General features: G+C 40.7%; 1 protein-coding gene across 7 annotated transcripts in view; it reads left to right on the forward strand.

Annotated features, from left to right (window-relative positions):
• LOC120552247 (nuclear receptor-binding protein 2-like) overlaps positions 1–16,566 on the forward strand; it is a 38,398-nt gene that overhangs the window by 10,766 nt on the left and 11,066 nt on the right. The gene's annotated exons all lie outside the window — the stretch shown is intronic.

Below are 16,566 nucleotides of genomic sequence, written 5' to 3' on the forward strand. Positions count from 1 at the left end.
CTGTTACACTTATGCTATTAGATCGTTGATCAGCTGAGAGAGAGAGAGAGAGAGAGAGAGAAAACAGAGAAAAAAAAAAAAAGAGAAAAAAAAAAAAAATACCCCAACAATCAGCTGTTTTTCTGAAGGGATAGTCAACGCGTCGGCTCATATCGTGGTCACCACTACGCATTTTCTTGTCTTTGTTTTTGGTAGTTGTGTTTGGTGTAGTTTCATCGTCCATACGACTCTGTGATTTACTTTAGTCGGTCCTCTTCGTGGAATGGATGATTAAGTTAGACGTCGTGCTATTATCGTGGTAAGCTAGTTTGATTTTGCAGTAGACATACTGTACAGAGTTTTAATTACATTTGAACTGATTCCAAATTTCGGACCCTTTCTGTCGTTTTCTCCAGCCTGTCTCTTCTCTTAGCCCCTCGCTATTTACGCTCTAGAATGCGTCGCCAGCAGCAGACTGAGCCGCGTCTGTGCGACAGTAATAATGATCCGTGCGGAAACACCGTCCGTCAGCGATACAACGTTGGTAACATTGATTTAATGAAGCTTCGAGGCAGTCATTTTGCATCGAGGATATTTTGTAATCGAATTATTCGAGTTATTCGAGGAATCGTTTCAGCCCTACTTGACACCCACTGACTCCTTTAACGTTACATGATAGTTTATTGCAGCTACTGTCAGTGGAGAAAGTCGTCTATCTCCCTGTTCTGCGATGGATTTTTTCTCGTATGATGTTTAATATTTGTGCTAGATTGTGAGCCTTGAAAGAAGCTCTTGCGTTTAGGTTTACATAGAATCCTGACTTTTCCCTGTGTCCATTATCTGATCTTTTTTGTTGTTGCAACAACTGTATTGTAGCTGTGCTGAAAATATCATGTATGGGCAGTTAAGAATGACATATACACCCAAAAACTTGTGATGTTGTAAAATACAAGCTACAAAACCAATAGTTTTGAAGTATTAACAGTGTTTCTGTGGTTATGCATGGACAGAAACATCACAAAAACCTTCCACATGCTAAGAACAGGTCTGCTGTGTGTTCGGTCCACTAAAACACACTGTGAGCTTTTAGCTGTGGTGTGAGCTGCATTACAGTGTAAAGCATTACAATAAAACCTATTAGGCTACATCAAGCAGTAGTGCATTTATGTTACAATTATTACAATCTTTCGCTGAAGAAGTTGCTGTATCATGTGAGCTCGAGGGATCCTGTCACCTGGTTGTGAAATGTGAGCAGGTCGGGCCCATACCAGCGAGGCCTCTGATGGGGTCATCAGATCTGATGGGATATACAGAGAGGTGTCTGTCAGCGTTTTCCACTCCAGCTGTATGAAATGGAGCTACCCAGATATTCTGCCAGCCGGACGGGAAAGCTGGCATGAAAAGGAATCCTCTAGGAATGGCTGACATGTCCGCAGGCTTTCACGGAGCTGTCATAGTAGTTCACGTCACACAACGTGTACGCCTCACACTTACGAAAGCATGCTTTACACGCAGTCAGCAAGATCTTTCAAAGACAGCAGTTTCCTAGGGTCTTCTTTTCACATGGCTGTGTGGAAAGGACTGTTTTTTTGTTACAACAAATTAACAATTCACCATGAGGACACATTGGGCTTGTATATACCCAGCCCCCTCCCCCCACCCGTGAAAACATCAGAGGGTAATCAACTTAAGCAATATTGAAAATAAAAACAACAAACAACAAACCAAGATCTATAAAACATGAACTCAAGTTATTTACATTGATATCTGGGGCACTAAAATGCATATGGACAGCACAGGAAATAAAAAAAAAACATCAATAAACAATGCCATGATATAATCAGCAGACGGTTCAGTACTACACGTCTAACACTGCTAGCTGCATGTACCGAAATCTTCACTCAGCCATAAAGTCATCAGGGGCTAAAGCATCAAAGAAAGGTTGCCATATCAACATACATTTGTCAGCTGACCCCTTGACAGAATATCTTATTTGCTCTAATTTAATAAAATACAGCATGTCTGTATGTTTCATACATATTGAAGATGAGTGTATTCCCCCTATCATCTTTGACCAAAGGGAGTCTGAGATTTCAGTACCCAGATCTACTTGAAAGGACTGTTTAAATGTTGGCATATTTGTAGAACAAACCTTATTCTTCATATTTCTTGCTGAATTCATGAGGATTCTGGCATTTATATACTTCATGTCATCATTAATTATCTTAATTTACCAGTGTCTGCTTTTAGAGCCTCTATTTGCAGTTTTATGAAAGGCACTGTGGGAAACACTTGTACTATACACGCTGTGCTTTCTCTGGGTAACTTGCCAGATGTCAACAGTGTGACATCAGATCAAGATAATTCCAGAATTCCACTGGTGCTTAATCACATAAACTTCTAAATATAAAAACATTGTTGGTATATATCAGGTTTTCAGACATAGAAAAGGATCGGTTTAGAATGACTATGGGGCAGAAATATTCAACAGTTAAGGAGAAAGAAATCCATTGTAGAATAAAACCTAAACCACAGCAGGGTTAAGGTGGATAGCATCCAAGATTAAAAGGCATTTTGGGATATTAACCGAATATCAACAACTACAAAGTACCAAAAGCTGGCATTCATTTTCTGCTCAGATTGATAGTGTTGTTTAATTTTTATTTGATCAGATAGTTCCTGATTTTAAATAAATGTTTTTCAAATTTTAGACTATATTCTATTTAGGCATAGTTCCTCTATGTCTGCATGTGTTAAAATATGAGAACTTATTTTGTTAAATGGGATAAAAGATGTTTTATTTATATTTCTCAAAGTAAGTAATTGCAAACATGTATGATTTTGGTATTGGCATGAAATTTCCTACCATGTACCACCCCAATCCCCAAACAATCTCTTGCCCCTTTCACATCCCAATAGGATGTGGCCACATGTGCAACAACCATAGACTGTGTCTATATACTTTATCATTATGCTCTGTTTATGATTTCAACCCAGGCACTATGTTAACTCCATAAAGCTTATTTTTAAGAGAAATCTGGTAAAGGCAGGAAAATCTAAGACGGAAGGGAGGCAGCAGTCTGTTCTGCCAAATGAACTCTTTAATAACACATATCAGTATGTATATGTATGTATATATGTATATATATATATATATACACACACACACACACAAACCTGACACAATGGCAACACAACCAAGGGAATTTTCCTCTGCACATGCAGAGCTTTGTCTTGTGATCTGATGCACACGCACATTAGGTTATAATAATAGTTTTAGGCTCAGTCTAGTTCCTGTTTGTATTATAATGTGAAGCCTTTAAAAAAGCTCAGTGAAGCCTTCCTCTGTCTAAACTATAGTGCTGACTGGTTCCCATGACGCCTGAGGCTGATTTCAATGGGTTGTTGCAAAGAGCAAAGAGACTGTATAGATATTAAAGGTGCAGTTAAGGTCAGATTGCTGCTGTTATTGTTTCACTCTCACCCTCCTTCAAGGCAAAGGCAAAGGTCCTCCACATTATATGTGACTTTGAGCATGTGTGTGAATATCAAACAATAAAAACATTACACTAGTCTTTCGGAGTGCTCCAACCACTGCATGCAGGTGAGAATAGGTTGATTTAAAGCCTGTACAGTATAAACATGACTATCTGTGTGGAATATTTCATGTACACAAGCTTTAACAGCTTCAAAGGGAGCTTTTCCTCGCTGTTGACCAGCTGATATGAAATTTCTGTGTGTGCAGGTTTCAAAGTGTTGATTCATTCCTCTGCGTTTCAACACAGACGGCTCATATCTTGACCTTTGAAGCCAAATATGGATATCTTTGTGTGTGTGCGTCCAATATGCACACAAAAAAGGGACCTTTTGTAAAGGAAAATTGCACACATTCATATGTAATATTTAAATGTTACAGAACTTATTTATTTGCTATAAAGTTAAGCTATGCATTCACTTTTTTTTATCAGGGCTGTTTTAGACATGTTTTTAAGGCTGCACATTTTAATTAATTTTAATTTTAATCTTGATTAATTTATTGTATTATGTGATATCTCTATTTCTATCTTTGCTTTTATTTGTAACTCGTCGCCTCCTTCTACTCTACTCTATTTTCGTACAGTAAGGGACTGTACCAAAATGATTGGGGTTGGGAGGCAGGCTGAAGCCCCCCTTCAGCGTTATAACACCCATTCCACAATAATAATAATAATAATAATAATAACACTTTTGAATTGGTACACTTCATTTCTCCAAAGTGTACAAAGAATTTAAGATATATATTCCCTGCCTTTTCTGAACCATCCTCCCCCCTAAATAAATGTACAGTGCCTAAAGAACATGACTATAGGAACATTGCAACTGCAACTTCTACACTTGTTTAAACACTTGAAATCAAAATGCTGCACTCACAACTTCTGTCAATTAATGCAAACCATTTCCATGCATAATACAGACCCTTTCCAAAAAATTTGAATATCATGGAAAAGTTTATTTATTTCCATAATTCCATTCAAAACGTTAAACTTCCATAGATTACAGATTCAGGGCCCACAACTTAAAAGATTTCAAGTATTTAGTTGTTTATTTGTACATAATTTGGGCTTCCAGCTCATAAAACCCACGAAAACAGGATTTCAAAAAATTAGAATACTGTGAAGAAATCACCATTTACTTCTCAATTAGGATCACATCAAATCAATCAAAATATGTAACTTTCAAAACGATACGTCAATCTTCAATACTTGGTAGGGAATCCCTTTGCCTTAATCACTGCCTCGATGCGCCGTGGCATTGAGGCAGTCAGCCTGTGGCATTGCCTGGGAGTTATGGAAGCCCAGATTTCCTTGATGCTTGCTGTCAGCTCTTCTTTGTTTTTGGGTCTGGTGCCCCTCATTTTCCTCTTGATAATACCCCATAGATTCTCAATGGGGTTTAGGTCCGGCGAGTTGGCTGGCTAGTCAAGCACTGTGATAGCATGGGAATCAAACCAGGTTTTGGTGCTTCTGGCAGTATGGGCAGGGGCCAGGTCCTGCTGGAAGATGAAATCTGCATCTCCATACAGATCCTCAGCAGAAGGAATCATGAAGTCCTCTAAAACATTCTGGTAGACTAATGCGGTGACCTTGGATTTAAGAAAGCAGAGTTTACCAACACCTGCACTGGACATTGCACCCCAAATCATGACTGACTGTGGATATTTCACACTGGACCTCAAGCAGCTTGGGTTCTGTTCCTCACCCGTCTTCCTCCAAACCCTTGGACCTTGATTCCCGAATGAAAGGCACACTTTACTTTCATCGGAAAAGAGGACCTTGGACCACTGGCCAACAGTCCAGTCCTTCTTATGGTGATTTCTTCACAGTATTCAAATTTTTTGAAATCCTGTTTTCGTGGGTTTTATGAGCTGGAAGCCCAAATTATGCACAAATAAACAACTAAATACTTGAAATCGTTTAAGTTGTGGGCCCTGAATCTATAATCTATCGAAAATCGTATGTATCACGATTTTGGATTTTCTTTGTTTATATGGTACTGCTGATGGCGACTTCATCATATCCGTTTCCAGCAAAACAGAGCGAAAGCAGAAAATGCAGAAAATACATGTTATGTACTTAATGAAATAAATGTCAGATTGACTGACTGATGTGAAGTGCATTCTTTTTTTTAAACAAATAGTTTTTAGAAATGTCTATATAAATGATTGATTGTCTCTAGAAGTGTATTATTCAACTTTTGTTTTTTGTTAAAGAAGGAAAAATCGCAATACAAATTGAATCGGCACCCATGTATCGTGAAAGAATCGAAAAGGGCCAAAGCATATCGTCCCAGCCTTAATCTCCTCTGTATGTTTACCTTATGATCATCACGACGAAAGATTAAAATGATTGCGGCCGTTAGTTGTAAAATCTCATAGGATTATAAAGAGCTCCTAATAAACCTTCAAACTCGTGGATCTGTTACCCAAACTGAACTGGATCGTATTTTATCGCCTGTCTGCAGGCCTGGTGATGACAGCCTACATTGTAGCTCTTGACATGTTGTGCAGAAAATGTGGACAGGTAGCTGAGGGTCAGATAAACAGACGCTAACCCCCCCCCCACGTGGTGCTTTCACAGACACTCCTATTGAGCTTTGTCTCTAGGGTTGCATAACGGCAACAGGCACAAAAAAAGCAGCTTGCCGTCTCCATGCATGTCTGCCAGCAGGCTTTTGTTTGAACACGTGCTGAAGAGCCAGCTCAGTTTGACTCTCACTTTTCAGCTTAAACTCCCCTGGAAGATAAACGCTGCATGATAAACACAACTCTTTCTGCTCTGTCGTCGTATTCGTATCTACTTTCCTTCAGCCTTTCTCCACATGGGGCTTCTTTAACAAGCTCAATATCAGCCACCTGACTAATTGAGGCCTATAAATGCAACAATAGCTGCGAGAAAGAAACTTCTACTCACACCCGTATTACGCGGTTTCGTCTGCTCAACAAAGTTGTTTTCTTGCTCCTGCCTAATGTAACGGGAGTGTTACGAGCTGTTAATGTTAATGTTAGTCCCCAACATGCCTGAGCGCACCGCTGCTGCGCTCAGACCAAGCTTTTAGCTGTTGCTGCCTGGCTACTGTGGCAATTACTCAATAAACCTTTGCACTGTATGCCAATTCTGTTGAGCTTTTACCCTGAGTCACCCCTTTTGCTTGCTAGAAAGCTGTACTGCAGTAACCTCTGCTGGAGATGCAGAAGAGGGGGTGGGGTTGCGGTTGGTTGGAGCTCACATAACATATTGCTTTTCCGTTGGGTTCGTAGTAGCAATGAAGCAAGCAATGTGTGTGGGTTAACAAGAATGAATTGGGTAATCCAGTGGGCAGAAATTACCCCACTTTATGGAGAACTTTAAGACTTGACAGACTCTGCCAGACCCTGTTAAGTTTTTCCAAGAACACAGTCAATTGCACATGTTTTTTTTTAAAGAAACGGGAAGGCGGCCAGTTTCAGGTCGAAGCAAACACACGTTTTTGTGTGAGTGAGTGACTTTGTGGGTGAAACTACAGTGATTGTAATCAAAATAGAGGGGGGCTTTAAAGCCTCAGTAAATCTATAGCCCAGTACTAATATCCACCCCCCGGACCAAAGCACTGGCGTGTGTTGGTGCCAGAGTGCAAGAAGGTGCCAGGGCTGCACATTTTCAATGAGGAATGAAACAGCACATTGTGAAATAACGGTCATTTCTTTGGCCAGTAAAGTGAAAGGCTCAAATCTATTGTGTATAGTGCAAGTGTTTCTTTGTTTTGTCAAATTAACATAGTGGAGTAAGAAGTACAATATTTGCCTCTAAAATGTGGTGGAGTACAAGTATAAAGTTGCATAACATGGAAACCTTACTCGAGTACATTACAAGCACCTCAAAATTACTTTTAAAGCTGTGGTAGGCCCTTTATTTTTGGCGTTGTTGGGGAAAAACTTCATAATCTTTCAGCATATTGTAATTCAACTGGTCTGAGACAAACTCCTGACTCCTGAACCTCGTCTTGGTTCTGTGTCCTAGCTTTAGAAAATCTAGCCATGACCAAATACTTTGGTCAAGCACAGGTCATTTCAGAGAGAGAAAGCGTTACCGCTGGCTGTTTTGCCCATGCATTGCCTGTGCGCCAGAGAGGGAAGAGGGAGAGCAACAGGAAGATGTCTCACTCTACTTCAAATTCTGGCTTTTTTTTTTGCTTTCTACCCACTGCAGCTGTTCACTACCTATGTAAATGCACTAACATTCCATACATACTGATCAAAAGTATGCACAAAGGGCTGAAAATGTCTGCAAGAGACCTGAATAACTTGCTTTTCTCACTGTGGGGAAAAACCCAGAGCCATCCTGGGCTTGAGTCTGTGAGTGAGTGCAGGGTCCGGACACTGGGACTGGACCAGCCATAAAAGAGCATCTTTCTGCTCAAAACAGCTGCTGGATAGGAGACATCACTCAAACATGTAGAAGTGGGATGTTTGTGTTATTCATTGTTTGTTTTTACTGAGCAATTGTGACAGGAATTTTGAGTATGATAAGCAGATGTACCATCAATTAATCCCTAAGGGGAGTGAAAAGGCCGTTGACGAGTCACAGATTTTCTACAATCATGACTCAAGATAGACCTCTAATAAATCTATAAGGTACTAGTTGCAAGGTTATGTAAGGATCTGTGGTCTGAAGAAATGTCCCTGCATGTTGTTGCTGCCACAGGAGAGATAGTGAGATAAAATCTTAGTTTGAGACTGAGTCTGTCTGATTGATTGGCCACTGTGGCATTAATTAATCTGGAAATGCTTTCAAACACAAGACTCCAACAAACCTCAACCACCTTTTGAGCCGAGGTCTGTTTGATTGAACTAAAATTACACTCATAACAACCACCCTATAAGGAAGAAGTGAAGCATCACCACAGTTTAATTCAGCCATCAAATTTAATTTTTAAAACAAATGAGTATTTTATTAAATAAGGCCTGAATTATCTTAAGGATTAATGTAAAATGAAGCAAAAATATTTGACACGATACGAATAATTCCCACATGAACTAAGTATAATCAACTCTTTTGCTTTGTTTATTAATTAAGCTGTGGTACATCAGTCGTGGTTTTAACATTGTGAGTTTGAGTCTCTCTCTCTCTCTCACACAGATTTGTCCTGTAAAATCAGCTCAACTCTCATCAGAAACAAATAATGATTAGATGGATGATGAATGACTGACTGAAATAACTTCCTAACTAACTTGTTTGAGGGGGAAAAGTCAGAATATCGTGGTGATAACCGAGCATGATAATGATTTATGTTGCACACATAATGAAGTTTTACCATCTCACGTTAGAGGGGAGCCAGGTGGGTGCTTAGGTGTGATAAGGCAGGGTGTTATTTCTCCCACATAGGCATTTCCTATTCTCTCCGAACTGTCAACTCACGATAGCCAAGATGCTGCTTCACACGTTCATCAGAGAAAACCTACTCGTAAGAGACAGAGAAATATCTCACTCACAATGAAACATGAAAGCAGTATGAATGCATGTCTAGTCTTTTTTGTAAACTTTCTTTTAGTCCATACAATGCCAGGTTTGTTAACGGCATGTGTACTCTTTTTACCCCGTCTGTTACCACATGTTACAAATGTGAGATCTTATAGTCTTTGTCTTAAGAGATTTGGCAGGTAAATGAGTAGACTCACACTGCAGTTATGCAGATAAAACCTGACCATGTGCTGTTTCTTTCCACTTGAAACACAGGAATGTTTCATTGGTTGAAATAGATGGGGGGGGGGGTGTTTAAAGGGCAGTGGACTTAATAGCTCACTGACTCGCATGGCTTCAGGAAGGTTAATGGGTTTGACAAGGACAGAGTTATGCTCAGGGTTCACAGCAGAGTGATGCTCTGACTCAAATAGAGTTGGATTCTGATTACTGCTGAAATGATTTATTAAAATGACATTATTCACCCTGTGTGGTTCAATGAAATCGTCTTATATATGGCCTGTGAAAATAAAATACAAACTATCCCTTTTTTGAGGGACATTGGAGAGACTGTTTGTAAATGAATGGAGCCCCAAACTAAAAAGTGGTTGTTTTAGTATCTATCAACACTAAGGACTACTAGCACCAGTTTTGAGTTTTAGCTCTTAAATACTTAGTTACTCATGACTTCATGAAAAGCTTTATGTAAAGGGGCTTCTCAACACTTCCCGTACATATCCCATCCCAGTCAGAGCAGCTTTTGTCTTCTTGAATGCAGTTGTGGTTTTGCCATCTCTGTTCCGCTGGCCCTATCAATCTGCAGCTTTGTCCCTGTGACAATGGGAGTGAGGAGAGCGTGGCAGGTGTAATCTTGTAGCCCTGGTACAGACAGTAACTGCAAAACCAATTGCTGGATTTGAAAGACACAGCATCTGCAGAAACCAAACATTTTCTAATATTTTGTGAAGGCATCACAAATGCCCCAGTTGCGTAAAACAAAAAAGGCAGACTTTTTTTGTTGAGTTTTTTGTCAGCTGGCCTAATTTAATTTCATCCAAACCGTTTTATTAAAATGGATCATGTTTATTTACAGCACAAAAGGACATGAACTTCTTTTCTAAATTTGGATGACCAGCAGAGCCGCATTAATGAGGCTAAATAACTTTCATTGTGTTTTGACCAAGTTGTTGCCTGTTTTTTTTTTTTTTTTTTTTATCAACTTTTTTTATTGGCACCTTCAGACATACAAAACAAATTCCACACCGTGTGACAGTGTAATAGCAGATGGTGCACAGAACAGATCAACACAAATTGAACAAGAACAAAACCCTCTCCCACCCCCCACCCTCTAAGGTCTCGAGGAAAACAAAACAAACAAATAAACAGAAACCACACCTTGCCTAATCCCTCTCCTCTACTTCTTGTGGGGTCGAGTTCATTAAGGGGCCATCCACACGGAAAGTTTTTTTGTGCAAACGCACATGTTTTCCATCGTTTGGGCCGACCGTCCAAACGAATCCTGTAGTGCACTGCCTGAAAACGCACTTTTTTGAAACCTGGTCTCAGGGTGAACAAATCTGAAAACGGCTCTCGTTTGGCTTCGTTTGGACGGTGAATACGAATACGACCCCGTATCGATGATGTCATCGCCACACCCCTCGACCTCTTACCCGCACTAGTGCTAGTGCCATGGCTAGTGCACGCCGGTCACACACGACTGCGGTGAAGCTAAGCGAGCATATCCCATCTCCATGGTCAAACCAGCTCACTTCATCTAAATACTTTGTCTCTGCTCCCTGACACTTCCCTCTGCCCTGCCGGTCCTGGATTCTACACAAGATATATTGCTAACGTTATATAGCCAACGTTAAACATCGCTAAAGTAGCTGACCGCTACAGCTGCGACGTAGCTAACGTTAGCTGCTATGGTTGTTTATAAAGTGGAAGTAGACAATTTATCAACTAGCTAACTAGCTAATCTGTCTGCTTATCAACTCCTTGAACGGATTATAGTAACTTTTACCACGGCTTATTGTAGAAAGGCTACTGCCAGAAAACCGTAGATTATCAAAAAGACATCATTCATGGATCATTGATGTTAGCTAGCGAGCTGCAATCATGTCCGATGGCAGACAGAATTGCAAAATAAAAAGCAATCCAACAGCACATTATAAAATGTAAACAAAGACACGTTTTCTTGCGGCAGCCTTTATAAAATGAGCAGTGGTGAAAGTTATTATAGTCCACGGATGTATTAAGAGAATGTTAGTCTAGCTACTCATGTTATGATGGGAAGTGGAAGTGGTAATGCTCTTCTTCTCCGTTTTTTGGTGAATTTCTGTAGCAGAAACAGCGCCCCCTATAGGCCTGGCATATGAAGTAGCGTGTTGAGTCATTTACAAATGGATTCGTTTGGATGCAACTATTCTTGAAACGAATCCAGGGAAGACGGGTAAAAAAAAGGATCGTTTTGGTACGTGTGGAGGTGACCTAAGTCTGATATTTGTGCTGCTACTCTTTCCCACAGGCTGATAGTTTATGATCTGGCTTTGTTAATCCTTGCTGTAGAGAGCTCAAGCATAACTATGTCTAGAAAATATGCCAACCACTGTTTTCAACCCGGTCTCACGCCAGGTCGTGAAATACTCACGTTATTTTGATTTATTAATTTGTGTACAGGTCACGATTTTGAACGTGTACAGGTCACAATTTTCTAACCTGCTCTGGGGGACGCAACAACGGGGAAATGAGTCCCCACCCCGACCAACCTCCCTGCGCGGACTTTTGCCTTATCAGTACTACTCACTACTGTCATCGTTCTGTGATCACGAAATATGATTCCCATTGAAATACATTGCTTCAAAATTCGTAATCGCCACATGAAAAAAGCGACATTTACACGTCCTGTCCACGACTTAAGAGATTCAATAACGTGACCATACCACGAACTGCCATGAGACCGGGCTGCTGTTTTATACAAAGCGAGTGAGGGGGGAGCCAACGTTGAGCTATCATTTTCTTGGTTGCAGTTGAGCCGGCTAGCCAAATTTTCCTCTGTCTCCCAAGCAGGTGTAATTTAGAGTCGTCATTAAGTAACAAAACAATCGGGTCAGTAGGAATTCTTTTCTGTTTAACAGCAGCTTTCTACTTTGTATGCATCTGCTCTTGCTGCCCATGCTCAAACATTCCTCTTTGTGGGGAGCTTTAACTGCTCCATGAGAAAATGAATAAGTGAGATGTGATGAAGGGCTGATCTGTTCGATATTAGCTCTGTGACCTTGTGTGTCCTTTTTGAAAAAGCTCAAACCTTTTTTATACGCTTGGGAAAGTCGAGGTCCTGGCAGCAGATTTAGATAATGTGATGTGAGATATGAAGGGCATTAATCTGAGAAAATGCTCCAGACAGGTTAACACAATTTTTGTCTGATTTAGAATCCCTCAAGCAGAGCATGCGCTGTCATCTAGCCTAACTGTAAATGTAAAGGGTTGAGTTGCACATTTCCTGTCCCCTAGTTCGACTTGTCACGACTGTTGCCATCACGTTAGTCTTCACGCTAAATGGACACACACACACGGACACACACACACACACACACACACACACACACACACACACACACACACACACACACACACACACACACTGACCTGATTATGTGCTGCAGATGTGACATCCTGGGGCGACAGAAAGAGGGAGATGTGAAGGCGGACTGTAGAGCATCCGGTGTAGCTGGTGAGGGTCAGCAGACAGTCAGTGCCTTAAGGCCTTGACACTGACCAGACAGGAACAAGGAGTGCGAGGCGGCTCACGGAGCAGCGGGAGGTCCCGATGGTTGTTCAGTGTATTCGCTGTGAAGTCTGGTTTGCTTTGGTGTTTGCTCATTAGCATATTTGTGTGGAACAGGAACAGAACTGTGTTTTATAGATGAAAAGGGCGTAGGCAAGAATAAATTAATGGTAAAAGAAAGAAGTTAAAAAATGTCATACTGCAGAAAGATTAATTTTTCACCTGCATCAAACACACATTAATTCGGAGATGTAATCATCTAATTACCCGTATTTACAATTATCTGTAATCAGAATACATTATTTTTTTAGGTAATAGCAGTTTTTTGGGGATTAGCAAGACGCCCTGCTTAAATTGAAGAGGGTGCATTTTTTTCCATTATCGACACATCCACATTTCCGACTTAGACATGATTTTCTCTAACACTTGCATTTTGGGTAACTCTTTCATCCTGCTCCTCTTTGATGCCAGTTAAATCTCTGAGAGAGAAAGTACAAAGCAACAAAGAAAGAAGTCTGCATACATTTACATACAGTACAGGCACCAGCAAGTAGCTAGTACAGAGTGATGCAGTTGGGTGTAGCCTGTACAAAATCGGCATATTAAATATTAATGTGGAGCGTGAGTATCAGCTCATTGTTGAGGTATAAAGGTGTAGGAAGAGGCTCAGTGAGGGCGAGATGCCGACGATTAGGAGACAAAGCTCTTTGTCCCTGTAAAGCTTGGACCCACACAGTCTCAGACAAAGACACCCATAAATGTCTTTGCAGGGAGATTCATGCTGAAAGAGCTGCTGTACTGAAGTTTAGTCCTCTGCTAATCCTTTCCTCTGTTCATTCATCACGCACCTTTTCTCAATTTGAGATAATTTGCTGCTCTTGCTCCAAATGTAAAAGATCCTACCCTGATTCTGGGCAATGTAACTGTCACTGCAACAACAGCCAACAGAGATTTGCACTTTCCTCTACTTGGAAGTAGCCATGCAAGTGTGTTATACCAAAAGCCAATTCAGCTCTGCAAATAGCAGGGTGTGTCTGTCAAAAGGATAAACATAAATTTAAGTAAAAATAAATTAAGTCTACTCTCAATGATAAAAATGAGGTGGACAAAATGTACTGTACAACACAATACAACAGTTTTGAAACTGAATATTAATGTAGGAAGCTAGGATTAATTGCCTGGCTGTAGTATTAGACTCCATTACTTGTAGCTTGGTGCGGTGTACCTAATAAACTGGCAACTACGAGTATATGACTTACAAGTTTAAAAATAGTTTTCATATCCAAATCTTTCAAAATACCCTTTTAATTCTATTTCTTTCACTTTCTGTCTTCAAACACCAGTGGATTGTGGGTAATCTGCTGTGCTGATCAATAAGTATCTGACAGAATCTGACAGAAAGTGAAGGTGCCCATTAAAGATGACATTTATTTTTGTAGAGATTTTTTAATTGGTTGATTAACTTTCCTTGCATGGCAGATTATGTTGCATAAAATGCCCTTAACCATGCTGTCTTAACCATAGCGGAGTGATACACTGCATGTAAGAAGAGAGTGAAGTGATGTGTTCCGTCTGAGTTCTGTTTTTCTACTTTTGGTGGCTGTCATTAAAGTGGACTGAAGAAGAGGCACAGGTGGGATTCATACCCATGCCCGATCTTAGAATAGCACAAGTTTACCTGTGGTGTACTTTCTCAGTTTTGTCCCTGTGTTGATCATATTTTCCTTTACAAATAAAAAGAATGAAGAAAATAATGTGAGTAAGAAATGTGTGGTGAGATAATGAGAGGTTAGTGTGACAACCTTCAAGATCCAGTTTTACCCGGCTTAGATGAGTGAACAAAGTTTAGAATAGAAATTGTTTTGACATGAACACACGATCCCTTAAATCTCTTTCCACACCCTAAACCCACCTCCCTTAAAGCAGCCAATCACAGCCGAGCATCCAGTGTGCTGTTTACGAGTCTCACGCTGGCATGACCAAGCAAGCAACAGACCCCGTTAAACCCCTGGGACGCTAGACGCTGGGACAGAAGACCAAATGTTTCTCAACATCTAGAGAAAATAAACAGCAGCTGAGCCCTGACGCCAGAGGAAGACTGAAATGATTCCTTTCTGATATCTCGTTGAAGCAAAGGAACGCCCTCTTCTGTCAGCCAGTCAGAGGATTGTGTTTAAGCTCTGTAATACCACTAATCAGATTATCATTTCTTGTAGAGGGGGAGTAGTGAGATTATGTCATATATTCTCTGCTGCCCACCCTTGTCTATAAAGAGAGCTTTACTGCTGCGCTGCACTGTAGGTTGTGCAATAAACCACAGTGGCCAACAAGCATTTCTTTGTCTTGAGGCTCAAGAAAATATCTGCAGTATCTGAAAAATCTGAATTTTTATGGAAGCTTTTGTGGTGTTGATTGAGGTTTGTCTTTGAGGTTTGTTTTTTTTGTTAACAAACCTCCTCCTGTTGAGCCAGACCCGGAGAGACGTCTTTTGACTCCATTCGTCACCGAGTGTTAGATGATGCCGATGATGTCATGAAGCGTGGCACAAGTGGAGCTTTGTAGGATAGTCAATGTTTAGCTTTGAGCAGTAATAAGTAGTAATTGGAGGGGAGAGAGAAGCCCAAATAATAGTTGCTCAGTTGCTACCCCATCATCGAGCTCTGTGTCAGTTCTCAGCTGCTTGCCACAGCATCATATCGTTTCCTTGCGGCCTGGTGGCAAATGTTCTGTGACATTGTACCACTGATTTAAAGTTTTCACTTTGGGCCATAAATAATGTAGATCAATGGTTCTATGTCCTCTCTATAGAGCTAATCCTTCATTGACCCTTGTCAGGAAATCTCAAAGAGGTCAGAGGCCAGACACTGATTCTCCAATACTATTATGCAATACAGGATTGCATCATGGTTATTAGCAATGGGTTTACTCATTGCACCACCACTTCTGCTGCATAAAAGTATCAGGAGGTCACGTCAGGTCTACAGCTGCAGCAGAGGCAGCAAAATTATGTGTCTTTAGCTCTTTGCCGCTGTTGTTATATAAACGCTCACGAAGCCCCTGGCTGTCTGTTTCTTCCAGATTATCGACCCAGCCGCTGCCTCTTCACTCCACTCCACTCTGCTTCCTTTTTTTTCTTTGCAATTCTTGGATCTCAAGTGCCACCTGCTCCATCTTGTGGCCCGTGTCTCATCTTTCAACATCCCCTCCGTCTCCTACTAATCCATCTCTTCCCTCTTTACACAAGCTGCTGCTCATCCAATCGCCCCTCTTTACGCTTCATCATCACATGTTCTAGCTGGCTGGCAACATTTAACATAACATTGGTACGGTGAATTATCTTCCATCTATCCACACTGATGCCTTTTCATGCATTAATGGATGAAAAACTGAATTGGATGGTGTTTAAATACATAGTGCCTCATAGATTCAGCTTGTTATTAATGGAGCTGCCACTATCAGATCTCTGTGAATGGGTTATATGAAGCTTTTAGCAGATCTTATAGTCGAAGCAAGGGTGGCGTCTAATCATTTCAGACAGGCTTTTTTTGTTGAGTATTTTAGCGAGGGCTCTGTAATGCTGCTTTGTTTTTCACAGTAGTTTTACAGTTTGCAGGAACAATCAACGGTGAGAGCTAGAATGAGCGTGAATATTGGACTTGCATTCATGAGATGGACACAACCTCTGCTCCAAATGAATGCTAATCAGGGTTTCCGCTGGGTCTTAAAGGTCCCATGGCATGACAATTTCACTTTATGAGGTTTTTTAACATTAATATGAGTTCCCCCAGGCTGCCTATGGTCCCCCAGTGGCTAGAAATGGCGATA

This window comes from Perca fluviatilis, chromosome 22 (genome assembly GCF_010015445.1).
Source record: "Perca fluviatilis chromosome 22, GENO_Pfluv_1.0, whole genome shotgun sequence".
In the NCBI taxonomy this organism is placed as follows: Eukaryota; Metazoa; Chordata; class Actinopteri; order Perciformes; family Percidae; genus Perca; species Perca fluviatilis.